The 23,970-nt window shown below is 42.4% G+C and overlaps 31 non-coding genes across 31 annotated transcripts; 3 read left to right on the top strand and 28 right to left on the bottom strand.

Moving 5' to 3' along the window:
* Positions 1–179: 179 nt before the first annotated feature.
* LOC114542013 lies at positions 180–301 on the bottom strand. The gene has a single exon (XR_003689459.1). It is a non-coding gene; the product is annotated as a U5 spliceosomal RNA (small nuclear RNA).
* Positions 302–544: 243 nt separating this feature from the next.
* Positions 545–667, bottom strand: LOC114541995. The gene has a single exon (XR_003689442.1). It is a non-coding gene; the product is annotated as a U5 spliceosomal RNA (small nuclear RNA).
* A 247-nt stretch (positions 668–914) lies between these two features.
* On the bottom strand, positions 915–1,037 carry LOC114541994. Its single transcript, XR_003689441.1, has one exon. It is a non-coding gene; the product is annotated as a U5 spliceosomal RNA (small nuclear RNA).
* A 243-nt stretch (positions 1,038–1,280) lies between these two features.
* On the bottom strand, positions 1,281–1,403 carry LOC114541993. Its single transcript, XR_003689440.1, has one exon. It is a non-coding gene; the product is annotated as a U5 spliceosomal RNA (small nuclear RNA).
* Positions 1,404–1,648: 245 nt separating this feature from the next.
* Positions 1,649–1,771, bottom strand: LOC114541992. The gene has a single exon (XR_003689438.1). It is a non-coding gene; the product is annotated as a U5 spliceosomal RNA (small nuclear RNA).
* A 246-nt stretch (positions 1,772–2,017) lies between these two features.
* On the bottom strand, positions 2,018–2,140 carry LOC114541991. The gene has a single exon (XR_003689437.1). It is a non-coding gene; the product is annotated as a U5 spliceosomal RNA (small nuclear RNA).
* A 249-nt stretch (positions 2,141–2,389) lies between these two features.
* Positions 2,390–2,510, bottom strand: LOC114542005. Its single transcript, XR_003689451.1, has one exon. It is a non-coding gene; the product is annotated as a U5 spliceosomal RNA (small nuclear RNA).
* Positions 2,511–2,762: 252 nt separating this feature from the next.
* LOC114541997 lies at positions 2,763–2,885 on the bottom strand. The gene has a single exon (XR_003689444.1). It is a non-coding gene; the product is annotated as a U5 spliceosomal RNA (small nuclear RNA).
* Positions 2,886–3,135: 250 nt separating this feature from the next.
* On the bottom strand, positions 3,136–3,256 carry LOC114542004. The gene has a single exon (XR_003689450.1). It is a non-coding gene; the product is annotated as a U5 spliceosomal RNA (small nuclear RNA).
* A 247-nt stretch (positions 3,257–3,503) lies between these two features.
* Positions 3,504–3,626, bottom strand: LOC114541990. Its single transcript, XR_003689436.1, has one exon. It is a non-coding gene; the product is annotated as a U5 spliceosomal RNA (small nuclear RNA).
* Positions 3,627–3,873: 247 nt separating this feature from the next.
* On the bottom strand, positions 3,874–3,995 carry LOC114542006. The gene has a single exon (XR_003689452.1). It is a non-coding gene; the product is annotated as a U5 spliceosomal RNA (small nuclear RNA).
* Positions 3,996–4,243: 248 nt separating this feature from the next.
* LOC114542008 lies at positions 4,244–4,363 on the bottom strand. The gene has a single exon (XR_003689454.1). It is a non-coding gene; the product is annotated as a U5 spliceosomal RNA (small nuclear RNA).
* A 249-nt stretch (positions 4,364–4,612) lies between these two features.
* On the bottom strand, positions 4,613–4,735 carry LOC114541989. Its single transcript, XR_003689435.1, has one exon. It is a non-coding gene; the product is annotated as a U5 spliceosomal RNA (small nuclear RNA).
* A 249-nt stretch (positions 4,736–4,984) lies between these two features.
* LOC114542003 lies at positions 4,985–5,105 on the bottom strand. The gene has a single exon (XR_003689449.1). It is a non-coding gene; the product is annotated as a U5 spliceosomal RNA (small nuclear RNA).
* Positions 5,106–5,354: 249 nt separating this feature from the next.
* Positions 5,355–5,477, bottom strand: LOC114542015. Its single transcript, XR_003689461.1, has one exon. It is a non-coding gene; the product is annotated as a U5 spliceosomal RNA (small nuclear RNA).
* Positions 5,478–5,723: 246 nt separating this feature from the next.
* LOC114542002 lies at positions 5,724–5,844 on the bottom strand. The gene has a single exon (XR_003689448.1). It is a non-coding gene; the product is annotated as a U5 spliceosomal RNA (small nuclear RNA).
* A 246-nt stretch (positions 5,845–6,090) lies between these two features.
* On the bottom strand, positions 6,091–6,213 carry LOC114542014. Its single transcript, XR_003689460.1, has one exon. It is a non-coding gene; the product is annotated as a U5 spliceosomal RNA (small nuclear RNA).
* A 251-nt stretch (positions 6,214–6,464) lies between these two features.
* LOC114542011 lies at positions 6,465–6,587 on the bottom strand. The gene has a single exon (XR_003689457.1). It is a non-coding gene; the product is annotated as a U5 spliceosomal RNA (small nuclear RNA).
* Positions 6,588–6,836: 249 nt separating this feature from the next.
* On the bottom strand, positions 6,837–6,957 carry LOC114542001. Its single transcript, XR_003689447.1, has one exon. It is a non-coding gene; the product is annotated as a U5 spliceosomal RNA (small nuclear RNA).
* A 245-nt stretch (positions 6,958–7,202) lies between these two features.
* Positions 7,203–7,325, bottom strand: LOC114542000. The gene has a single exon (XR_003689446.1). It is a non-coding gene; the product is annotated as a U5 spliceosomal RNA (small nuclear RNA).
* Positions 7,326–7,571: 246 nt separating this feature from the next.
* On the bottom strand, positions 7,572–7,694 carry LOC114541988. The gene has a single exon (XR_003689434.1). It is a non-coding gene; the product is annotated as a U5 spliceosomal RNA (small nuclear RNA).
* Positions 7,695–7,943: 249 nt separating this feature from the next.
* Positions 7,944–8,066, bottom strand: LOC114541999. The gene has a single exon (XR_003689445.1). It is a non-coding gene; the product is annotated as a U5 spliceosomal RNA (small nuclear RNA).
* Positions 8,067–8,314: 248 nt separating this feature from the next.
* On the bottom strand, positions 8,315–8,433 carry LOC114542012. The gene has a single exon (XR_003689458.1). It is a non-coding gene; the product is annotated as a U5 spliceosomal RNA (small nuclear RNA).
* A 249-nt stretch (positions 8,434–8,682) lies between these two features.
* LOC114541996 lies at positions 8,683–8,805 on the bottom strand. The gene has a single exon (XR_003689443.1). It is a non-coding gene; the product is annotated as a U5 spliceosomal RNA (small nuclear RNA).
* A 248-nt stretch (positions 8,806–9,053) lies between these two features.
* On the bottom strand, positions 9,054–9,176 carry LOC114542007. Its single transcript, XR_003689453.1, has one exon. It is a non-coding gene; the product is annotated as a U5 spliceosomal RNA (small nuclear RNA).
* Positions 9,177–9,425: 249 nt separating this feature from the next.
* On the bottom strand, positions 9,426–9,545 carry LOC114542009. The gene has a single exon (XR_003689455.1). It is a non-coding gene; the product is annotated as a U5 spliceosomal RNA (small nuclear RNA).
* A 249-nt stretch (positions 9,546–9,794) lies between these two features.
* Positions 9,795–9,917, bottom strand: LOC114542010. The gene has a single exon (XR_003689456.1). It is a non-coding gene; the product is annotated as a U5 spliceosomal RNA (small nuclear RNA).
* Positions 9,918–10,404: 487 nt separating this feature from the next.
* On the top strand, positions 10,405–10,476 carry Trnam-cau. The gene has a single exon. It is a non-coding gene; the product is annotated as a tRNA-Met (tRNA).
* Positions 10,477–11,489: 1,013 nt separating this feature from the next.
* On the bottom strand, positions 11,490–11,561 carry Trnac-gca. Its single transcript has one exon. It is a non-coding gene; the product is annotated as a tRNA-Cys (tRNA).
* A 1,350-nt stretch (positions 11,562–12,911) lies between these two features.
* On the top strand, positions 12,912–12,993 carry Trnas-cga. Its single transcript has one exon. It is a non-coding gene; the product is annotated as a tRNA-Ser (tRNA).
* A 66-nt stretch (positions 12,994–13,059) lies between these two features.
* Trnat-cgu lies at positions 13,060–13,132 on the top strand. Its single transcript has one exon. It is a non-coding gene; the product is annotated as a tRNA-Thr (tRNA).
* The last annotated feature ends 10,838 nt before the right edge of the window (positions 13,133–23,970 follow it).

Below are 23,970 nucleotides of genomic sequence, written 5' to 3'. Positions count from 1 at the left end.
ACGGAAGTGCGCGCGCAATGTTATCAATGTGACGAATAATTTTTTTTAATTAGCAGTTGCTCAATCATTGTGGGATGTCGTTTGATATTTTGGCGTGATCAATAGCCTTCTGCTAGGAAAAGGAGCATTGGGAATCCGGATTACACAAGCTGTTGATCTCGTACACTTTTGATAAACACCCGCCAGGAAAATCCGGCGGGCGACAAAAAATACCCTTAGGCCCATTGTGTTGTTCTCCTCCACGGAAATCTTTATTAAAAGGCGAAAGATTTTTCGTGTAAATGAAGGAGAACCAAGGCTTGGAAATTTCGGTGCTTGTCAGTGCTGTATAAACGAAATAGTTTCGCTTTTGGAACACGTAGTCACGGAAGTGCGCGCGCAATGTTATCAATGTGACGAACATAATTTTTTTAATTAGCAGTTGCTCAATCAATTGTGGGATGTCGTTTGATATTTGGCGTGATCAATAGCCTTCTGCTAGGAAAAGGAGCATTGGGAATCCGGATTACGCCAGCTGTTGATCTCGTACACTTTTGATAAACACCCGCCAGGAAAATCCGGCGGGCGACAAAAAATACCCTTAGGCCCATTGTGTTGTTCTCCTCCACGGAAATCTTTAGTAAAAGGCGAAAGATTTTTTCGTGTAAATGAAGGAGAACCAAGGCTTGGAAACTTCGGTGCTTGTTAGTGCTGTATAAACGAAATAGTTTCGCTTTTGGAACACGGTAGTCACGGAAGTGCGCGCGCAATGTTATCAATGTGACGAATATAATTTTTTTATAATTAGCAGTTGCTCAATCAATTGTGGGATGTCGTTTGATATTTTGGCGTGATCAATAGCCTTCTGCTAGGAAAAGGAGCATTGGGAATCCGGATTACGCCAGCTGTTGATCTCGTACACTTTTGATAAACACCCGCCAGGAAAATCCGGCGGGCGACAAAAAATACCCTTAGGCCCATTGTGTTGTTCTCCTCCACGGAAATCTTTAGTAAAAGGCGAAAGATTTTTTCGTGTAAATGAAGGAGAACCAAGGCTTGGAAACTTCGGTGCTTGTCAGTGCTGTATAAACGAAAGTTTCGCTTTTGGAACACGGTAGTCACGGAAGTGCGCGCGCAATGTTATCAAATGTGACGAACATAATTTTTTATAATTAGCAGTTGCTCAATCAATTGTGGGATGTCGTTTGATATTTTCGTGATCAATAGCCTTCTGCTAGGAAAAGGAGCATTGGGAATCCGGATTACGCCAGCTGTTGATCTCGTACACTTTTGATAAACACCCGCCAGGAAAATCCGGCGGGCGACAAAAAATACCCTTAGGCCCATTGTGTTGTTCTCCTCCACGGAAATCTTTAGTAAAAGGCGAAAGATTTTTTCGTGTAAATGAAGGAGAACCAAGGCTTGGAAACTTCGGTGCTTGTCAGTGCTGTATAAACGAAATAGTTTCGCTTTTGGAACACGGTAGTCACGGAAGTGCGCGCGCAATGTTATCAAATGTGACGAATATTTTTTTATAATTAGCAGTTGCTCAATCAATTGTGGGATGTCGTTTGATATTTTGGCGTGATCAATAGCCTTCTGCTAGGAAAAGGAGCATTGGGAATCCGGATTACGCCATCTGTTGATCTCGTACACTTTTGATAAACACCCGCCAGGAAAATCCGGCGGGCGACAAAAAATACCCTTAGGCCCATTGTGTTGTTCTCCTCCACGGAAATCTTTAGTAAAAGGCGAAAGATTTTTTCGTGTAAATGAAGGAGAACCAAGGCTTGGAAACTTCGGTGCTTGTCAGTGCTGTATAAACGAAATAGTTTCGCTTTTGGAACACGGTAGTCACGGAAGTGCGCGCGCAATGTTATCAAATGTGACGAATAATTGTTTTTATAATTAGCAGTTGCTCAATCAATTGTGGGATGTCGTTTGATATTTGGCGTGATCAATAGCCTTCTGCTAGGAAAAGGAGCATTGGGAATCCGGATTACGCCAGCTGTTGATCTCGTACACTTTTGATAAACACCCGCCAGGAAAATCCGGCGGGCGACAAAAAATACCCTTAGGCCCATTGTGTTGTTCTCCTCCACGGAAATCTTTAGTAAAAGGCGAAAGATTTTTTCGTGTAAATGAAGGAGAACCAAGGCTTGGAAACTTTGGTGCTTGTCAGTGCTGTATAAGCGAAATAGTTTCGCTTTTGGAACACGGTAGTCACGGAAGTGCGCGCGCAATGTTATCAAATGTGACGAACATAATTGTTTTTATAATTAGCAGTTGCTCAATCAATTGTGGGATGTCGTTTGATATTTTGCGTGATCAATAGCCTTCTGCTAGGAAAAGGAGCATTGGGAATCCGGATTACGCCAGCTGTTGATCTCGTACACTTTTGATAAACACCCGCCAGGAAAATCCGCGGGCGACAAAAAATACCCTTAGGCCCATTGTGTTGTTCTCCTCCACGGAAATCTTTAGTAAAAGGCGAAAGATTTTTTCGTGTAAATGAAGGAGAACCAAGGCTTGGAAACTTCGGTGCTTGTCAGTGCTGTATAAACGAAACATTTATTTTCGCTTTTGGAACACGGTAGTCACGGAAGTGCGCGCGCAATGTTATCAAATGTGACGAACATAATTTTTTTATAATTAGCAGTTGCTCAATCAATTGTGGGATGTCGTTTGATATTTTGTCGTGATCAATAGCCTTCTGCTAGGAAAAGGAGCATTGGGAATCCGGATTACGCCAGCTGTTGATCTCGTACACTTTTGATAAACACCCGCCAGGAAAATCCGACGGGCGACAAAAAATACCCTTAGGCCCATTGTGTTGTTCTCCTCCACGGAAATCTTTAGTAAAAGGCGAAAGATTTTTTCGTGTAAATGAAGGAGAACCAAGGCTTCGAAACTTCGGTGCTTGTCAGTGCTGTATAAACGAAACAATTTCGCTTTTGGAACACGGTAGTCACGGAAGTGCGCGCGCAATGTTATCAAATGTGACGAACATAATTGTTTTTATAATTAGCAGTTGCTCAATCAATTGTGGGATGTCGTTTGATATTTTGTCGTGATCAATAGCCTTCTGCTAGGAAAAGGAGCATTGGGAATCCGGATTACGCCAGCTGTTGATCTCGTACACTTTTGATAAACACCCGCCAGGAAAATCCGCGGGCGACAAAAAATACCCTTAGGCCCATTGTGTTGTTCTCCTCCACGGAAATCTTTAGTAAAAGGCGAAAGATTTTTTCGTGTAAATGAAGGAGAACCAAGGCTTGGAAACTTCGGTGCTTGTCAGTGCTGTATAAACGAAATAGTTTCGCTTTTGGAACACGGTAGTCACGGAAGTGAGCGCGCAATGTTATCAAATGTGACGAACATAATTTTTTTTATAATTAGCAGTTGCTCAATCAATTGTGGGATGTCGTTTGATATTTTGGCGTGATCAATAGCCTTCTGCTAGGAAAAGGAGCATTGGGAATCCGGATTAGCCAGCTGTTGATCTCGTACACTTTTGATAAACACCGCCAGGAAAATCCGGCGGGCGACAAAAAATACCCTTAGGCCCATTGTGTTGTTCTCCTCCACGGAAATCTTTAGTAAAAGGCGAAAGATTTTTTCGTGTAAATGAAGGAGAACCAAGGCTTGGAAACTTCGGTGCTTGTCAGTGCTGTATAAACGAAATAGTTTCGCTTTTGGAACACGGTAGTCACGGAAGTGCGCGCGCAATGTTATCAAATGTGACGAAATAATTTTTTTATAATTAGCAGTTGCTCAATCAATTGTGGGATGTCGTTTGATATTTTGGCGTGATCAATAGCCTTCTGCTAGGAAAAGGAGCATTGGGAATCCGGATTACGCCAGCTGTTGATCTCGTACACTTTTGATAAACACCCGCCAGGAAAATCCGGCGGGCAACAAAAATACCCTTAGGCCCATTGTGTTGTTCTCCTCCACGGAAATCTTTAGTAAAAGGCGAAAGATTTTTTCGTGTAAATGAAGGAGAACCAAGGCTTGGAAACTTCGGTGCTTGTCAGTGCTGTATAAACGAAATAGTTTCGCTTTTGGAACACGGTAGTCACGGAAGTGCGCGCGCAATGTTATCAAATGTGACGAATATATTGTTTTTATAATTAGCAGTTGCTCAATCAATTGTGGGATGTCGTTTGATATTTTGGCGTGATCAATAGCCTTCTGCTAGGAAAAGGAGCATTGGGAATCCGGATTACGCCAGCTGTTGATCTCGTACACTTTTGATAAACACCCGCCAGGAAAATCCGGCGGGCGACAAAAAATACCCTTAGGCCCATTGTGTTGTTCTCCTCCACGGAAATCTTTAGTAAAAGGCGAAAGATTTTTTCGTGTAAATGAAGAACCAAGGCTTGGAAACTTCGGTGCTTGTCAGTGCTGTATAAACGAAATAGTTTCGCTTTTGGAACACGGTAGTCACGGAAGTGCGCGCGCAATGTTATCAAATGTGACGAATATAATTGTTTTTATATTTAGCAGTTGCTCAATCAATTGTGGGATGTCGTTTGATATTTTGGCGTGATCAATAGCCTTCTGCTAGGAAAAGGAGCATTGGGAATCCGGATTACGCCAGCTGTTGATCTCGTACACTTTTGATAAACACCCGCCAGGAAAATCCGGCGGGCGACAAAAAATACCCTTAGGCCCATTGTGTTGTTCTCCTCCACGGAAATCTTTAGTAAAAGGCGAAAGATTTTTTCGTGTAAATGAAGGAGAACCAAGGCTTGGAAACTTCGGTGCTTGTCAGTGCTGTATAAACGAAATAGTTTCGCTTTTGGAACACGGTAGTCACGGAAGTGCGCGCGCAATGTTATCAAATGTGACGAATATATTGTTTTTATAATTAGCAGTTGCTCAATCAATTGTGGGATGTCGTTTGATATTTTGGCGTGATCAATAGCCTTCTGCTAGGAAAAGGAGCATTGGGAATCCGGATTACGCCAGCTGTTGATCTCGTACACTTTTGATAAACACCCGCCAGGAAAATCCGCGGGCGACAAAAAATACCCTTAGGCCCATTGTGTTGTTCTCCTCCACGGAAATCTTTAGTAAAAGGCGAAAGATTTTTTCGTGTAAATGAAGGAGAACCAAGGCTTGGAAACTTCGGTGCTTGTCAGTGCTGTATAAACGAAATAGTTTCGCTTTTGGAACACGGTAGTCACGGAAGTGCGCGCGCAATGTTATCAAATGTGACGAATATAATTGTTTTTATAATTAGCAGTTGCTCAATCAATTGTGGGATGTCGTTTGATATTTTGGCGTGATCAATAGCCTTCTGCTAGGAAAAGGAGCATTGGGAATCCGGATTACGCCAGCTGTTGATCTCGTACACTTTTGATAAACACCCGCCAGGAAAATCCGGCGGGCGACAAAAAATACCCTTAGGCCCATTGTGTTGTTCTCCTCCACGGAAATCTTTAGTAAAAGGCGAAAGATTTTTTCGTGTAAATGAAGGAGAACCAAGGCTTGGAAACTTCGGTGCTTGTCAGTGCTGTATAAACGAAATAGTTTCGCTTTTGGAACACGGTAGTCACGGAAGTGCGCGCGCAATGTTATCAAATGTGACGAAATATTTTTTTATAATTAGCAGTTGCTCAATCAATTGTGGGATGTCGTTTGATATTTTGGCGTGATCAATAGCCTTCTGCTAGGAAAAGGAGCATTGGGAATCCGGATTAGCCAGCTGTTGATCTCGTACACTTTTGATAAACACCCGCCAGGAAAATCCGCGGGCGACAAAAAATACCCTTAGGCCCATTGTGTTGTTCTCCTCCACGGAAATCTTTAGTAAAAGGCGAAAGATTTTTTCGTGTAAATGAAGGAGAACCAAGGCTTGGAAACTTCGGTGCTTGTCAGTGCTGTATAAACGAAATAGTTTCGCTTTTGGAACACGGTAGTCACGGAAGTGCGCGCAATGTTATCAAATGTGACGAACATAATTTTTTTATAATTAGCAGTTGCTCAATCAATTGTGGGATGTCGTTTGATATTTTGGCGTGATCAATAGCCTTCTGCTAGGAAAAGGAGCATTGGGAATCCGGATTACGCCAGCTGTTGATCTCGTACACTTTTGATAAACACCCGCCAGGAAAATCCGGCGGGCGACAAAAAATACCCTTAGGCCCATTGTGTTGTTCTCCTCCACGGAAATCTTTAGTAAAAGGCGAAAGATTTTTTCGTGTAAATGAAGGAGAACCAAGGCTTGGAAACTGCGGTCTTGTGCTGTCAGTGCTGTATAAACGAAATAGTTTCGCTTTTGGAACACGGTAGTCACGGAAGTGCGCGCGCAATGTTATCAATGTGACGAATATATTGTTTTTATAATTAGCAGTTGCTCAATCAATTGTGGGATGTCGTTTGATATTTTGGCGTGATCAATAGCCTTCTGCTAGGAAAAGGAGCATTGGGAATCCGGATTACGCCAGCTGTTGATCTCGTACACTTTTGATAAACACCCGCCAGGAAAATCCGGCGGGCGACAAAAAATACCCTTAGGCCCATTGTGTTGTTCTCCTCCACGGAAATCTTTAGTAAAAGGCGAAAGATTTTTTCGTGTAAATGAAGGAGAACCAAGGCTTGGAAACTTCGGTGCTTGTCAGTGCTGTATAAACGAAATAGTTTCGCTTTTGGAACACGGTAGTCACGGAAGTGCGCGCGCAATGTTATCAAATGTGACGAAATAATTGTTTTTATAATTAGCAGTTGCTCAATCAATTGTGGGATGTCGTTTGATATTTTGGCGTGATCAATAGCCTTCTGCTAGGAAAAGGAGCATTGGGAATCCGGATTACGCCAGCTGTTGATCTCGTACACTTTTGATAAACACCCGCCAGGAAAATCCGCGGGCGACAAAAAATACCCTTAGGCCCATTGTGTTGTTCTCCTCCACGGAAATCTTTAGTAAAAGGCGAAAGATTTTTTCGTGTAAATGAAGGAGAACCAAGGCTTGGAAACTTCGGTGCTTGTCAGTGCTGTATAAACGAAATAGTTTCGCTTTTGGAACACGGTAGTCACGGAAGTGCGCGCAATGTTATCAAATGTGACGAAATAATTTTTTTATAATTAGCAGTTGCTCAATCAATTGTGGGATGTCGTTTGATATTTTGTCGTGATCAATAGCCTTCTGCTAGGAAAAGGAGCATTGGGAATCCGGATTAGGGCAGCTGTTGATCTCGTACACTTTTGATAAACACCCGCCAGGAAAATCCGGCGGGCGACAAAAAATACCCTTAGGCCCATTGTGTTGTTCTCCTCCACGGAAATCTTTAGTAAAAGGCGAAAGATTTTTTCGTGTAAATGAAGGAGAACCAAGGCTTGGAAACTTCGGTGCTTGTCAGTGCTGTATAAACGAAAAGTTTCGCTTTTGGAACACGGTAGTCACGGAAGTGCGCGCGCAATGTTATCAAATGTGACGAAATAATTGTTTTTTAATTAGCAGTTGCTCAATCAATTGTGGGATGTCGTTTGATATTTTGTCGTGATCAATAGCCTTCTGCTAGGAAAAGGAGCATTGGGAATCCGGATTAGGGCAGCTGTTGATCTCGTACACTTTTGATAAACACCCGCCAGGAAAATCCGGCGGGCGACAAAAAATACCCTTAGGCCCATTGTGTTGTTCTCCTCCACGGAAATCTTTAGTAAAAGGCGAAAGATTTTTTCGTGTAAATGAAGGAGAACCAAGGCTTGGAAACTACGGTGCTTGTCAGTGCTGTATAAACGAAATAGTTTCGCTTTTGGAACACGGTAGTCACGGAAGTGCGCGCGCAATGTTATCAAATGTGACGAATATAATTGTTTTTATAATTAGCAGTTGCTCAATCAATTGTGGGATGTCGTTTGATATTTTGGCGTGATCAATAGCCTTCTGCAAGGAAAAGGAGCATTGGGAATCCGGATTAAGCCAGCTGTTGATCTCGTACACTTTTGATAAACACCTGCCAGGAAAATCCGACAGGCGACAAAAAATACCCTTAGGCCCATTGTGTTGTTCTCCTCCACGGAAATCTTTAGTAAAAGGCGAAAGATTTTTTCGTGTAAATGAAGGAGAACCAAGGCTTGGAAACTTCGGTGCTTTTCAGTGCTGTATAAACGAAATAGTTTCGCTTTTGGAACACGGTAGTCACGGAAGTGAGCGCGCAATGTTATCAAATGTGACGAACATCATTTTTTTTATAATTAGCAGTTGCTCAATCAATTGTGGGATGTCGTTTGATATTTTGGCGTGATCAATAGCCTTCTGCAAGGAAAAGGAGCATTGGGAATCCGGATTAGCCAGCTGTTGATCTCGTACACTTTTGATAAACACCGCCAGGAAAATCCGCGGCGACAAAAATACCCTTAGGCCCATTGTGTTGTTCTCCTCCACGGAAATCTTTAGTAAAAGGCGAAAGATTTTTTCGTGTAAATGAAGGAGGACCAAGGCTTGGAAACTTCGGTGCTTGTCAGTGCTTTATAAACGAAACAGTTTCGCTTTTGGGACACGGTAGTCACGGAAGTGAGCGCGCAATGTTATCAAATGTGACGAACATAATTTTTTTTATAATTAGCAGTTGCTCAATCAATTGTGGGATGTCGTTTGATATTTTGTCGTGATCAATAGCCTTCTGCTAGGAAAAGGAGCATTGGGAATCCGGATTACGCCAGCTGTTGATCTCGTACACTTTTGATAAACACCCGCCAGGAAAATCCGGCGGGCAACAAAAAATACCTCTAGGCCCATTGTGTTGTTCTCCTCCACGGAAATCTTTAGTAAAAGGCGAAAGATTTTTTCGTGTAAATGAAGGAGAACCAAGGCTTGGAAACTTCGGTGCTTCTCAGTGCTGTATAAACGAAATAGTTTCGCTTTTGGAACACGGTAGTCACTGAAGTGCGCGCGCAATGTTATCAAATGTGACGAATATATTGTTTTTATAATTAGCAGTTGCTCAATCAATTGTGGGATGTCGTTTGATAATTAGGCGTGATCAATAGCCTTCTGCTAGGAAAAGGAGCATTGGGAATCCGGATTACGCTAGCTGTTGATCTCGTACACTTTTGATAAACACCCACCAGGAAAATCCGGTGGGCGACAAAAAATACCCTTAGGCCCATTGTGTTGTTCTCCTCCACGGAAATCTTTAGTAAAAGGCGAAAGATTTTTTCGTGTAAATGAAGGAGTACCAAGGCTTGGAACCTGCGGTGCTTGTCAGTGCTGTATAAACGAAATAGTTTCGCTTTTGGAACACGGTAGTCACGGAAGTGCGCACGCAATGTTATCAATTGTGACGAATGTAATATTTTTTATAATTAGCAGTTGCTCAATCAATTGTGAGGTGTCGTTTGATATTTTGGAGTGATGAATAGCCTTCTGCCAGGAAAAGGAGCATTGGGAATCCGGATTACGCCAGCTGTTGATCTCGTACACTTTTGATAAACACCCGCCAGGAAAATCCGGCGGGCGACAAAAAATACTCTTAGGCCCATTGTGTTGTTCTCCTCCACGGAAATCTTTAGTAAAAGGCGAAAGATTTTTTCGTGTAAATGAAGAACCACGGCTTGCAAACTTCGGTGCTTGTCAGTGCTGTATAAACGAAATAATTTCGCTTTTGGAACACGGTAGTCACGGAAGTGCGCGCGCAATGTTATCAAATGTGACGAATATATTTGTTTTTATAATTAGCAGTTGCTCAATCAATTGTGGGATGTCGTTTGATAATTTGGCGTGATCAATAGCCTTCTCCTAGGAAAAGGAGCATTGGGAATCCGGATTACGCCTGCTGTTGATCTCGTACACTTTTGATAAACACCCGCCAGGAAAATCCGACGGGTGACAAAAAATACCCTTAGGCCCATTGTGTTGTTCTCCTCCACGGAAATCTTTAGTAAAAGGCGAAAGATTTTTTCGTGTAAATGAAGGAGAAGCAATGCTTGGAAACTTCGGTGCTTGTCAGTGCTGTATAAACGAAATAGTTTCGCTTTCGGAACACGGTAGTCACGGAAGTGCGCGCGCAATGTTATCAAATGTGACAAATATAATTGTTTTTACTTGCCAGGCGATTACTTGCCAACAGAAGAACCAAGTATTTCAATTTTTTGTTAATAGATTTTCCGAAGTACCTTTTTTTTCTCCTTTTCTTGCTTTTGGAAGCTTTCCTGATCGTGCATACCTGCGTAAAGGCGATTCTCCATTAACGTCAGCTTCATCCGCGCGGGCGAAGCGTCTTTTGAAATTCTGTCCATGCGACCGTGACGGGTCTGAAAAACAAAGCGCGCTTCGCCCGCGCGGGCGGAGCGGAGGTAATGGAGAATCGCCTTAATGCTATTCTTCTAGGTACCTGAAAGAAGATTTCCTGCTGTTCTTACATTATTCGAAATAGCACAAGTTTTATATTCATGGCATAGAGGCAGTGTGTAGCAAGCAGGGTGGCGCAGTGGAAGCGTGCTGGGCCCATAACCCAGAGGTCCATGGATCGAAACCATTTCCTGCTAAAGTTGTCGTTTCAATAAAAAATATCTTTTCAGCGCACATTCTAGGTGTCATTTTTCGTTCAGAAACTTAATTTTTCTTAAATGGAGTGTAAGAGAAAAGCCGGAACTCAAAAACTATACTCCCCGATCGTGCATACCGGCATGCGCTGATATTTTCTTAGATACCTGTAAGAACATTTCCCGCTTTTCTTAACTTATTCGGAACAGCACAAGTAAAAAGAAAATACAGATCTGTGTATGTATCCATGGCATAGAAGCAGTGTGTAGCAAGCAGGGTGGGGCAGTGGAAGCGTGCTGGGCCCATAAACCATGGCCTGTTTGCTCGTTTAGCTTGAAAGAGAACGGTCTTAACAACAATTTGCCTATGGTCTAGTTATTTATTATGCTGTATTTTCTTTTGAAAAAAAAGTGGTACGTGTTCCCGTTCCAACATTAGATGCACTCTTTCAACTTAATTTAAGTATCAACCTTATAAAAATATAGTGAGCTAGCATTTTGCATCAATGTAATCACATCAACAGTGTCCACGATTGTTTTTCCATGTCCCTCATTAGCTCTGCAGTGGTTAGAGCACTGGTCTTGTAAACAAGGGGTCCAGATTTCAACTCTCTGATGAGGCTCTTGTTGTCATACTTTGTAAATTATTGGCAACTATAGCTATTAACTATGGAAACTATATAATTTATCGTATTCAGATTCCGAAGTGCTAACCATTACACCACAGGACATAAACACGTAGAAAAATTACTGAGAAATTCCTGGCTCTACACTATATCTATGCGCGCCCATTATTAAGATAAAGTAAATATATTCCCTGTATTCCAGGTATGGACTCCCGTTTTACAAATTTATAGAACGTGCATGTGTCCCAGAGAGTCATTGAAAAAACACTAAACTGCAAGGATTATTTATCAAGCAAACGGATTGTTGCAACGAAAATAAATTGGGTTTTTTAATTCACTAATTAGTACGATAAAAATAATGTTGAATTTTTCTTTCAGTGATAAAAGAGAAGGGAGCGAGCTGAGTTGAACCACTGACCTCTCGATCTGCAGTCGAATGCTCTACCACTGAGCTACACTCCCTGATCGTGCATACCTGTGTGATGCTATTCTGCTAGGTACCTGAAAGAACATTTCCTGCTGTTCTTACCTTATTCAAAATAGCAAAAGTTTTATATTCATGGCATAGAAGCAGTGTGTAGCAAGCAGGGTGCATGGCAGTGGAAGCGTGCTGGGCCCAAAAACCATGGCCTGTTTGCCCGTCTATAGCTTGAAAGAGAACGGTCTTAACAACAATTTGCCAATGGTCTACGTAATGGTTATGCTGGGTTTTTTTTTAATTTTCTTTTTAAAAAAAAGTAAGTAAAACGTGTTCCCGTTCCAACATTAGATGCACTCTCTCAACTTAATTTAAGTATCAACCTTATAAAAATATAGTGAGCTAGGATTTTGCATCATCATTTGAATCTGTGACGAGGCTCTTCACATTTTCCACTTAAACTCAATAAGTATCTACCTAATATACAGGGTGTCCCAAAAAAACCGAAAACTATTGAACTCTCATTGTTAAAATTTGAATGCCGTGTGCACGAGTTTTAGCCCGTGGGGATTTAATGCTTGACTCAGTGAAATGCTAAATGCTTTGTGTTGCTAGAGAAAGGGGACATGTCGAAGGTCATGGTGATTGAGATGCACATTTAAATATTGTTAATAAATATCATTTTCGCGTACGAGCAAATTTTACTGCGTCATATGCATGCATAAAAATGCTTATGGCAAACATTTACACACTTGTGGGTCCCAACAGAGTGCTTAGGCATTCAAACTCTAACAATTACATTGTTATGAGTGATTTCAATACAGGGTGTATCAAAAAAAACGCAACCACTTAATATTCTAAAATTCATATTGTTCATAAGCTCAATAGATTTTATGCCCCTGGGATTTTAAAATGGCTTCTAATCGTACAGTTCAACTGTTAATGGTCAAATCAGCTAAACTAATAATGGTGCAGCCAACAACCGAACAACGAGTTTTTATTGTCGTGCATGATAACTTGAATGCTAACTGTCGACCTTGTAAAATAAATTGTAAAAAAAATTTTACTCGTTAAATACTTTCAATTCAGCTCGTTGGTTTACGCACCCGACTTTGTTTACCCACGATTGTGCTGCTAGAATATGATTACAAGCTTTCTCGCATTCCAGGGGCCAGACGTCTTTTGTGTTGTAGAACAAAAAATCAATTGCGTTTTTTTTGATACACCCTGTACTTTTCGTGTTTTTTGGGACACCCTGTAGATAAGTTTTGTGATTGGATTTTTGTAACAATAGTGAACAATGTTTACGATTCGTTCTTTTAGAGATAAATTTCTATAATACTTACTTGTGTTTTATTGTGCTTTTTTATCATTGTGGTTCAACAGGCAATTATGTAGTCGTGGCCGAGTGGTTAAGGCGACAGACTCGAAATCTGTTGGGATATTCCCGCGCAGGTTCAAATCCTGCCGACTACGACTTTTGTTATGCAAGTGGAATTTCGTGGCCGTTTCATTTTAGGTTTGCGAAAGTATAACGTGTTTGCCTTATTAGCTCAGTGGTTAGAGCACTGGTCTCGTAAACCAGGGGTCCGGAGTTCAACTCTCTGATAAGGCTTAATTTTTTTGTCTGTGTATGGTGAGGATGAGTAAAAGACTTAAATATTATTAATCATTACATTTCACGCATTATATCGCCAGAATCAAGTTTTGCAAACTCTATTACCGGATATGACCATTTTTTCTTATCCCATGCCATACATCGACTTCATTCTTAGCGATGAATTATGCAAAAAAGAACTTTTCCCATCTTCTGGCTTGGCTTCGTGGTCTTGTGGTATGATTCTCGCCTGGGGTGCGAGAGGTCACGGGTTCGATTTCCGTGCAAGCCCGGCCAGTGGCCAATGCATCGAAACCACTGAGCTATATAATAATTCCTGAAGGTCCTGCTCGTCATTTTTCGCCGCCATCTTTTTGTCGCTAAAAAACATGGCGGACTTCGCCCTATCTGCGCAACCGCAGAAGCTCTGCTGACGCCACATGGTTCCTTTTGCCCATGGTAGTTACCACTGACTAGGCTCAATTGTGAGCCCGCTACAGCAGCATTCCCCCTCCTGGATTTAGTAAACAACAGGTTCTCCCCCCTGGTTTTTATGAATTTTTTTGCCGTGAAATTTTTTTGTTTTGTTTTTTTGATGTATTTTTCGGCCTAGCCTGCAATAAAGTGTTTCTTTTGAAGATGAATGCAAGTCGTAGACGCTGTTTTTGCCAATGCGAGTACAAATATATATCAAAACGTCAAAAAAATGTAGACAAAACTAAAAATTTTCATACTGACAAAAACTGACAGGTTTATTTTTTATTTTCTTAATCATATTTTCGTTATTTATGCATTCCTATAGGAAATTTAACAAATTCTTGAACTTTTTGGCACTATTGTCGGATATTTTGAGCACAACTGGAGATATTATGGACATCAATTAGGCTTTTCTGAACCCTGAACTGCAGAAATATTACCAAAAGTATGCAATTATTAATGATGTTCTCTTGAATGTCTCCAGGACTTTATATCTATGCTGACTAATCTTGCTAACTATGCATAATCCAAGGAACTGAGTCCAAAGCTTAAGCAAGATGCTGGGCAGCTGACTAATGCTAAGTGCAGCTGTACCTCAATGGGCTATATAAGTTTTCAATATTGTCTAATAGCACCCCTGGTCATAGTAATGAACAGTATTTATTCCTCCATAGACTCATTATTCCTGATTAGCCTAATAATTAAACATAGCCCCTTGGAAGTTGATACTATAAACAGAAAATTATAAAAGTGGGTGCTGATTGAAGACACACTGTGTAATATACGCGTGTTGACAACAACCAGAAGCTTTTATTTGGCGCCAAGATATGCACTAACATTAAATAGCATACATCGCAAGGATGTTAAAACACATACACTAAAAGGAGATTAGGCAATAACATAACATCTCCCAACTAAAGGAATGTACAATGTAGCGAAGCAAATATTGTTCAGCGATAGCAAATATTGTTCAGCGATATCTTACGGGTTTATTTACAACTCGTCCGGATCTTGTTACAGTACTTGATCTGGGCAGGGCCTCAATAGACTGAGATGCAGGCAATGAGGTCTTCGGTTTCGGTTGTTGCATATTTGAGGGAGGCAGCTCAGTGTGGTCGTCCTGGTCATACTGAATACGGAATTTGTCCTTGCAAGGTAATAACTGACGGCGATTCCGTCTGACGACGTTTCCTTTGCTGTTAAGGATACGATACGCGCGAGGCTCCTGGCATTTCGCAACTACCTTTCCAACTTCATCCCATCGCTTTTCCCCGTGAATGCGCATACGGACAACAGTACCTGGCTCTATGTCCGGCAGATCCTTGGCGTGTTGATTGTAGGCCTTTTTGACGTTCGCTGGGGTGGTTTTTGGTGGACTTGAAGTGTTAGTTAGATTCAAGGACGGTAGGGTGGTGCGGGGTTGGTGTTTAAAGAGGCGCTTTGCTGGAGACACACCATCAGATGCTGGCGTCGTATTTAAGATCAACAGGGTGAGGTATGGATCCTCGTTCGCATCATGTGCCTTCTTGAGCGACTTTTTCACCGTTTGGATCGCTCTCTCGACAAACCCATTTGACTGGGCGAAGTGGGGGCTTGAAGTTACGTGTTTAAAGTCCCACTCTTTTGCAAACTGTTTGAACGCTTGGGCAGTATATTCCGGTCCGTTATCTGTGTAAACTTCCTTAGGTATACCATGACGAGCGAAGATTTTCTTTATTTTGTTGATGACACTTTGGGAAGATTTGTCGGTGAGACGTTCGATCTCGATGTACTTTGAGGTGTAGTCGGTGATGCTAACATAGTTATGTCCGTACAGCGTGAACAAGTCTGACGCAACTTTTGTCGAGGGTACTTCAGGCACATTGTGTTGGATGAGGGTCTCTTTTTATTGCTGGTTTCGGTGTGTTAAACAGTGCGGGCAACTAGAGACAAGATCATCGATCTCGGAATTCATGCCTGGCCAATATATGGACTGTCGAGCTCGACTATTACATCTGGCAATTCCATTGTGACCTTGGTTGATGATTTCTTTCATTGTGGGGCGTAGTGAGGTAGGAATAATAATGCGTTGGCCCTTTAGCAGTAGACCTTCGTTGTGGGTAATCTCTTCTCGGATGGTATAGTACGGTTTGACTGCTGAAGGAATTTGTTGGGGTTGCTGTGGCCAACCAGTTAGAGTAAACTGTTTGAGCTGTTGAAGAACTGGGTCAGCAGCAGTCTCGTTTTGGAGTTGGGTCAGTCTTGCTGTGCTAATTGGTAAGCAGTCGATGACTGAGTGGACGTGGTGGATTAAATCTGATTCTTCTATCTCTGGAGTGGAATGACTTTTAAGGTATGCCCTACTGAGGGCATCGGAGACGACCATGGTCTTCCCGGGAGCGTATTCGAGGTCAAAGTCGTATTTTTGGAGCTTCATGAAGAAACGTTGTATCCGAGGAGGACACTATCTGATAGACTTATTGAAGATGGATTTGAGGGGCTGATGGTCGTTGATAACTGTAAAGTGGCGTCCATAAAGAAACTCGTGAAACCGTTCGACTCCAAAAACAATCGATAAAGTTTCTTTTTTTATTTGAGCGTAATTCTTCTCGTAAGACAACAATGCTCTTGACCCATAAGCAATTGGGAACCATCGATCACCATCTGCTGATCCATGGTTCTGCTCAAGAAGGGCCCCGAGGCCATCTTGACTTGCATCAGGCTTCAACCGGGTGGGTAAGTTTGGGTCATAAAACTTTAGGCACGGTGGAGATGTAATGAGACGTTTTATCTCGTTGATGGCATTCAGCTGCGGATGTTGGAGATGGAAAAGGACATCTTTCTTAAGTAGCTGGCGTAATGGCGCAGTGATTTGTGAGAGGTTAGGTATGAACTTCCCGACGTAGTTTACCATACCCATAAAGCATTGAAGGTCGGCTTTGGATTCGGGAATCGGCATTTGGATAATAGCTTCAAATTTGCTTGGGTCGGGCTTGACGCCTTCCGGAGACATCGTGTGGCCAAGGAATGTGAGGGATGTTGAGGCAAACACACATTTGCGTCGGTTGAGTTTTAACCCACTGGCACGAATGCGTGTGAGTACGTCTCTTAGGCGAGAGTCGTGTTCCTCCTTTGTCGTCCCCCATACTATGATGTCATCTTGCGAATTGGCACATCCTTGGAGATTTGAAATGACAGAGGCTACCTCGGCTTGGAATACTTCGCTAGCGGAGTGAATTCCGAAAAGCAGGCGTTTGAAACGGTATCGTCCGAATGGTGTACCAAAAGTGAGTAGTTCAGAACTTTCATCGTCAACTTTTACCTGCCAATATCCAGAAGAGACATCCATCTTTGAGAAATACTGTGCACCAGCCATTTCTGAGATGATTTCTTCGGTTGTAGGTAACCGGTGGTGTTGGCGTTTAATGGCTTTGTTGAGAGGTCGGGGATCAAGACACACTCTGAGTTCTCCGTTTGGTTTTGACACTACGACGAGAGCATTTACCCAGTCCGTAGGTTTCTCAACTTCTTGGATGATGTCTAGGTCGACCATGCGTTGTAGTTCTTTCTTGAGTTTGGGTTTGAGTGCAAAAGGTATCTTTCTTACTGGGGCAATCACAGGTTTGACGTTATCCCTGATTTCTATGTGGTGAACGCGAGGTAAACAGCCATTTTCGCCAAAGCAGTCTGAAAACTCGTCTTGAATTGAGATTGCAGATGGGATATTCTCAGAAACTTGGTATATTTGCTTGATGAGGTTTAGTTTGACAGATGTGTTTAGTCCGAGGATGGGAACTGAATTTGAGTCAACAACGATAAAGAGAACATAACTGTCCGACCTTTGTGTTTCAGTCTACGAATACACTTGCCTGAAACAGGAATGGGTGTGCCATTGTAGGCAGAAAGTTTTATTGTAGCGGGTTTGATTTGTGCAGTAGACACTTGGGAATAACGTTGCACTGAGCACCCGTGTCAATCTTGAAAGGTACATCAGCACCATTAATTGAGGATTTTGCAAAGGCGCGAAGCGCCTGAAGTAAAGTCTAGATTATATGAGAACACAGAAGTGAGATATAACAATGCTTTATTCCACATCAAAACGTTTACACAGCTGATGGAGGACTAAGTCCTACTACGTATGAAAATTCAAAACGAGGCAAACCTCGCTATCAACAGTTCAAAATCAGCGAGCAAAGCACTGAATAAAAAAGGTTTAATATCGAATTTAACACTATAATGTTCATATAAGGATAATCTTTCCCTGGCAACAGGTGATCCCGAACTCGGAAGCCAATGTCAGAATCAACATTCTAAAGAAAAAACATAAGAAAGATAACGGGTAGGGAGGGTGGGATTGTTATATCTCACTTCTGTGTTCTCATATAATCTAGACTTTACTTCAGGCGCTTCGCGCCTTTGCAAAATCCTCAATTATATTTCGAACACAGAAGTTCGATATAACAATGCTTGTTTAAAGCCAAGACACATCAGCCACAATTCTGTAATACGGTTCTAGCGAAATTGCTATGAAAACGTGGCCGATAGTAAATCTATTAAATGTAGTTGGGCCTGACCAGTCGGCCATCCTCAGAACTTCGTCTAGTGCGACACCACCTGCTCGGGCCTTTGAAGTGGCAGCAGATCGAGTCGAATGAGCTTTGAAAATGTTCGTGTCAATCCCAGCATTTGCTAAAGCAGATTTTATCCATCGAGCAATAGAGCTGGACTTAATTGGTTTATGAGGCCTATGATAACTAATAAGCAGTTGATTAGGAAGTGACGGCGACCTAGAAGGACGCCATTCATGTGTTCTCTCTTGGTAAGCTCGTAAACAACGGAGAACACAGACTTTCTCATCTTCATCAAATTTGGCAAAGAATACCGATGAGGTTTCAGATGAGGTCTTCGTGAGACCTGGTAACTGGAATTCAACACCCTCTGGGTGAAAGCGCATAAAACGAATGTCCAGTAATTGCAGCTCAGAGGAGCGTTTTGGAGCCGTTAACGCAAGCAACACAGCTAATTTATGTGGCAATAGTTTTAAGGATAACTCAGCATTAGATGGTTGTGATCGAAAATAATTTAAAACTACCGATACATCCCAGGCATTCTGATAACGAGGCATTGCTGGACGCAAATTCAGAATTCCCTTCAATAGGCGCACAACTAGTGGATGCTGCCCCACCGCAAAACCACCAATAGGTGGCAAAACGCCAGACAAAGCAGACCTGTAAGTATTTATTGTTCTGTACTCAAAACCTTGATCATACGCCCAAGCGAGGAAACTGGTTATATTTGCCAGAGTGGGGCAAAGTGGATCAATTTTCCGGATGAGACACCAGCTATGCCATTTTTTCCAGGCGGAGTTATAAATTGAATTTGTGCCTGGCCTCCATGCTGCCAAGATGAGCTTGGAAGCGTCTGAAGAAATACCGTCTGATTGTAGGCCCTGCCGGAGACATGCCACGCGGCTAACAGTAAAGTTTCGTTCTCGATTAATAGATGTCTCTCGCTCCGTGGACCCAATAACAGATTCGGAAGTGACGGTAGAAGGACTGGCAAAGCAATTGACATGTGCAACAGCTTGGGATACCAAGACTGAGTTGGCCAAACTGGTGTCACCAAAATCATCTCGCCGCCAGCCTCTGTCAGCTTGGCTAATGATCGCAAGATCAGGCAAAACGGAGGGAAGGCGTAGTTCCGTCCCCTGGACCAATCTTGTTGCAGAGCATCCGTAGCTAGTGCAAGGGGGTCCGGTTTCCAGCTGAAATACCGAGGAAGTTGGTTGTTTAGTCTGTCTGCAAACAGATCTATGGAGCAAGGCCCCCGAATGTTCATAAGGCCGCAAAACACTTTCGGGTCCAACCTCCAATTGCTCGTATCGGTGAAATGGCGTGACTGCCAGTCCGCCACAGTGTTCAGGCGACCAGCGTAATGCTCCGCACTGAGGAGGAGCTTGTTCTGAAGAGCCCATTCCCACAGGGCTAGGGCGAGATTTGACAGCACTAGAGAGCGAGTTCCCCCTAATCGGTTCACATAAGCGACCGCCGTAGTGTTGTCCATACGGAGCCTCACATGGGCACATAATCGGTTCTTTGTGAAACTTTTCACAGCAAAAGAGCCTGCTAGTAACTCGAGGCAGTTGATATGCAACTTCCTTTCCATTTGGGACCACAAACCCCCCGTTGTCACCCCCTGACATACTGCCCCCCAACCAAGCCTGGAGGCATCGGTTTCGATCACTAGATCTGGGGATGGACGCAGAATGGCTCTGCCATTCCAGGCTTCGAGGTGAACTATCCACCATTGAATTTCTTCTCTGACCTCTCTGGGCAGAGTTACAAGAGAAGTAAGGCAAGATAAGAGTCATGTCTAAAGTGTTGACTATAAAGCCCAAAAATTCTAGTTGCTGGGTTGGAGTAAATACAGACTTCTCCAGGTTTATCACAAACCCTAAGTTCTCTAGTAAATACCGAGCGGTGGCCATGTCCTGTTTCAGACCCTCTGTAGTTGAGTTCATGAATAATAGGTCGTCTAGGTATATTATCATGCGAATACCCGAGCGACGCAATAGTGCCACAACAGGCTTCATGATTTTTGTGAACAATCTGGGAGCTAGAGCTAGTCCAAACGGGAGGCACGCAAATTCCTGAAGAGACCCTTTCCATATAAATCGGAGGTATTTCCGATGATTTTCCCAAATAGGAATCACAAAATAAGCGTCCTTCAGGTCGATTTTCCCCAGCCAGTCTCCCGGCTGAACTAGATCTCGTAGGAGATGTATACCCTCCATTTTGAAGTGTTTGTATTCGAGAAAAGCATTTAGACAGCGCAAGTTGACTACAGGGCGGGAGGTTCCGTCCCGTTTGGGAACTAAGAACAAGTTGCTTATGAACTGATCTGAAACTGGAGCCACAAATTTCAGTGCTCCCTTTTCTTGTAAGTTTAAAATTTCGGCGTCGATCTTGGCCGAGTCCGCTTGAGAGAATTTCAGGCTTTGTGGTAAACGCTCTTGAAGAGGAGCTTTGAACAACTCGAGTTTGTAACCCGCTACAGCCGATAAAACTTGAGGATCGAGCGTAAGAAGACGCCAGTTTGGTAGAAAATGAGCTAAACGACCGGCTAGAAATTCCGGTTGAGGAATGGCGTGAAAGTCGATCTTTAAACGACTTGAAACTAAAGTTTGAGCGACTGTTATGGGTTTCAAACTCGGCGCTACCAAGGAAATCTGAGGATTTAAACTCAGGTTGTTTGCAATACCTTGACTTATTTTTCTTCCTGTTTGTTTTTCCTGGCCTGTGTGGCTTGGTTGAACCCACGGAAAGCGTTGCGGTAGGGTGTTTTTGCCTGGTTCCAACTTCGGCTGTAGTTCCCGGAACGATTGCCTGGTCGGGCATTGAAGCCCGGGCCTTTCCCGGGCTGCGAACGAAAAAACTTGTTTCGGTTGTCATGGTTACCGCGGCTTACAAGACTATCCATGATTTTTTCATGTTTTAGTTCTTTTAGCATGGATTTTTTGAACTTCTTCCCGAACAAATCGGAAGAACCCTTCTCAAATAACTCGGAACTATCGAGTAAATCCAAACACTCGGGTGAAATCTTGACAAGTAAGCCTTTACGGCGGTCTGAAAGACCACAAAAAGACGCATTCCCAACTAGCGAAATGGCTTGGCGTACAAAATCCAAGACCGTAGCTGGATTTAAGCCAGTGGACTTTCGGCGGCAAGAGCTGTATCCCACAGCCGTGTGAGAGGCCCTAGAGGATCGAGGATCCGAGCAGCCAGATTTAATTGCCGTCTGTCCATGATTGGGTTGAATGAAATACCCTTGCGTTTAAAATATTTTTTGATAAACGAATCGACCTTTTTAGGTCGTAATTCGACATGAAATGGCACAGGCGTTCTTTTAGGAGGTTTACGCTCCGACTTAGTTAAGCCTTCAATGCAGCCGAACGGCAAAGTTTAGCACCTGATCGGACACGGTGTATTCATTTTCACTGGTCCAAGAAGACCGATGTGATTTTTCCCGCTCAAACTCGCGAGCGACTGAAGGAGAAACATCCGAATTTTCTGACTCACTCGAAGACGTAGAAGAACTGTTAGAACTGGAAGAGGAGGAGGAATAAACAAATTTCGATCTTCTGGACTTTTTTGAAGATTTCTTTGATTTTTTGGAAGCCTTACGCTTGCCCATTTTTGCCCCATCCGCCGAGCGGCTTTGGGGAGAAGTTTTACTCGGCTGCTCTTCAGCTGGCTGTTTTTCTCGCGATGGAGCTCGCGGGGTTGATTGAGGCTGATCTTCTAAAACCTCAGTGATCGAGCTAGGTATAGATGCACCGTCGGACGCCATAGAATAATCTCAAGGAGTCGTTTTAAATCTCGTTTCAATAAAATTTGTCGGACAAAAAAAGGACACGTCTGCTGTGTAAGCGAGCTGATGAAGAACTGTTGATAGCGAGGTTTGCCTCGTTTTGAATTTTCATACGTAGTAGGACTTAGTCCTCCATCAGCTGTGTAAACGTTTTGATGTGGAATAAAGCATTGTTATATCGAACTTCTGTGTTCGAAATATAATTTCGAGTGTGACGGACCAGTCCAGTTTCGTGTCACCAACTGTGAATACATTTGTTTCACCAGGCAAAGTTGCTGACTGGGAAGGATTTGCAGGAGATTCATTGATAGTGGGACTGGGATTATCACTGGTGACCATACCGATGTAGAATTCATCATCGTCATCAGAAGAGCTATTGGTGGGGAAGTCCTTTTTAGCAACGCCTTTGACTTCTTTCTCCGGACAGCAGGATTCAAAGTGGTTTCTCTTCTGGCATTTGTGACATCTTTTACCATATGCAGGGCAGTTTCCACGTTGGTGGGATCCACTGCAAAATTTGCACTTGTTCATAATGTCTGGGTGTTTAGGTTTCTTGTCAGAATTTCGTGGTTGGTTATCTCTTCGACGGTTGATTTTGTGTACATCAGAGGATTCTTGGTGTTCCTTGAGCTCTTTGGCATGACGTTTTGTTTCTTCTGCTGCGTGACCGGCAGCAATTGCTTTTTCGAGAGTGAGATCGGCATCACGAAGAAGGCGTTCACGAAGTGTGTGGTCAGTCGTGCCACAAACAACCATGTCCTTAGTTAACGAGTCTGTCAAATCACCAAACTCACATTCAGAACTGCGTTTCTTTAGCTCAGTGATGAAGTCGTTAAAGCATTGACCTTCAACTTGCTTGTACGAGAAAAATTTGTGACGCAGGATGGTAATATTCTTGCGAGGGTTGCAATACAAAGTGAACTTCTTTAAGACAGGCTTTAATTTGAGTTTACCATTGTCTTGCTCAAATGTGAAAGTTTCATAAATGTCTCTACCTTTCGGTCCGATGCACGTAAGTAGAATGGATGTCTTAATCTTATCACTTTTTGAGTCTGATTCAGTGGCAGTAAGAACGAACTGAAAGTGTTTTTGCCATGTTCTCCATCCGTGAGACACATTTCCTTCGAAGGAAAATGGAGGAGGCGGTCTGAGTTTGTCCATGTAGAATCGAACGAAATAAATAACCAAACAGTTCAAATCGGAGCGTGATATACTGAGAAATAAATCTGCTGTTCGCAAAAAAAAATTTGATATACTATCGAGCGGTTATGACATTAAAATCCCACTATTTGACACCATGTAATATACGCGTGCTGACAACAACCAGAAGCTTTTATTTGGCGCCAAGATATGCACTAAGATTAAATAACATACATCGCAAAGATGTTAAAACACATACACTAAAAGGAGATTAGGCAATAACATAACACACTGCTTATGCAGTCAATGCATGCTTATATATTTTTTTTTTTCATAAATATAACAATTGTTATAAAACCACAAGCCAACAACAAAATCAATTAACATGGTAATTAAGAATAACAATAATGCACATTCATAACAATGTGTATAATGTGCTGTATTCATCTCAGTTCAACGTTCCAGCAATTTGCATGACAAGTCATCTCTGGCTTTATTTCACAGCATCTTAACTTCATTGTTCATCCGAAAAATAAAAATTGAGATCTGATCAAGATTTATTCACGAGGTGCAAGAAGCTAAAAATCAATTACAAGCCATGGTAATTGATAAATTGACTTTGGATTTGACAAGGCAAACAAGATAATATATTAACTAGCCTTTAACAGCCACTATCAGAGATTGAAATTTTACACTGTTTCCAGCAAAAATTACTTTTTTATCAACACCCACTCGGCACTTTTCTCAGTCAGATTATGTTAATTGATGAAGGGATCTTGACATCTTGTAGTCAACTCACTGGGGGAAACGTTTACCTATTAACATTGATAATTGCTATCATGAAAACAGCATAGACCAAACTCAAAAGATTGACACTGCCAGAAATTTAA

The sequence above is a fragment of the Dendronephthya gigantea genome, unplaced genomic scaffold (genome assembly GCF_004324835.1).
Source record: "Dendronephthya gigantea isolate DGI-Jeju-01 unplaced genomic scaffold, DenGig_1.0 000327F, whole genome shotgun sequence".
In the NCBI taxonomy this organism is placed as follows: domain Eukaryota; kingdom Metazoa; phylum Cnidaria; class Anthozoa; order Malacalcyonacea; family Nephtheidae; genus Dendronephthya; species Dendronephthya gigantea.
This window is presented reverse-complemented; position numbering and strand designations above follow the sequence as displayed.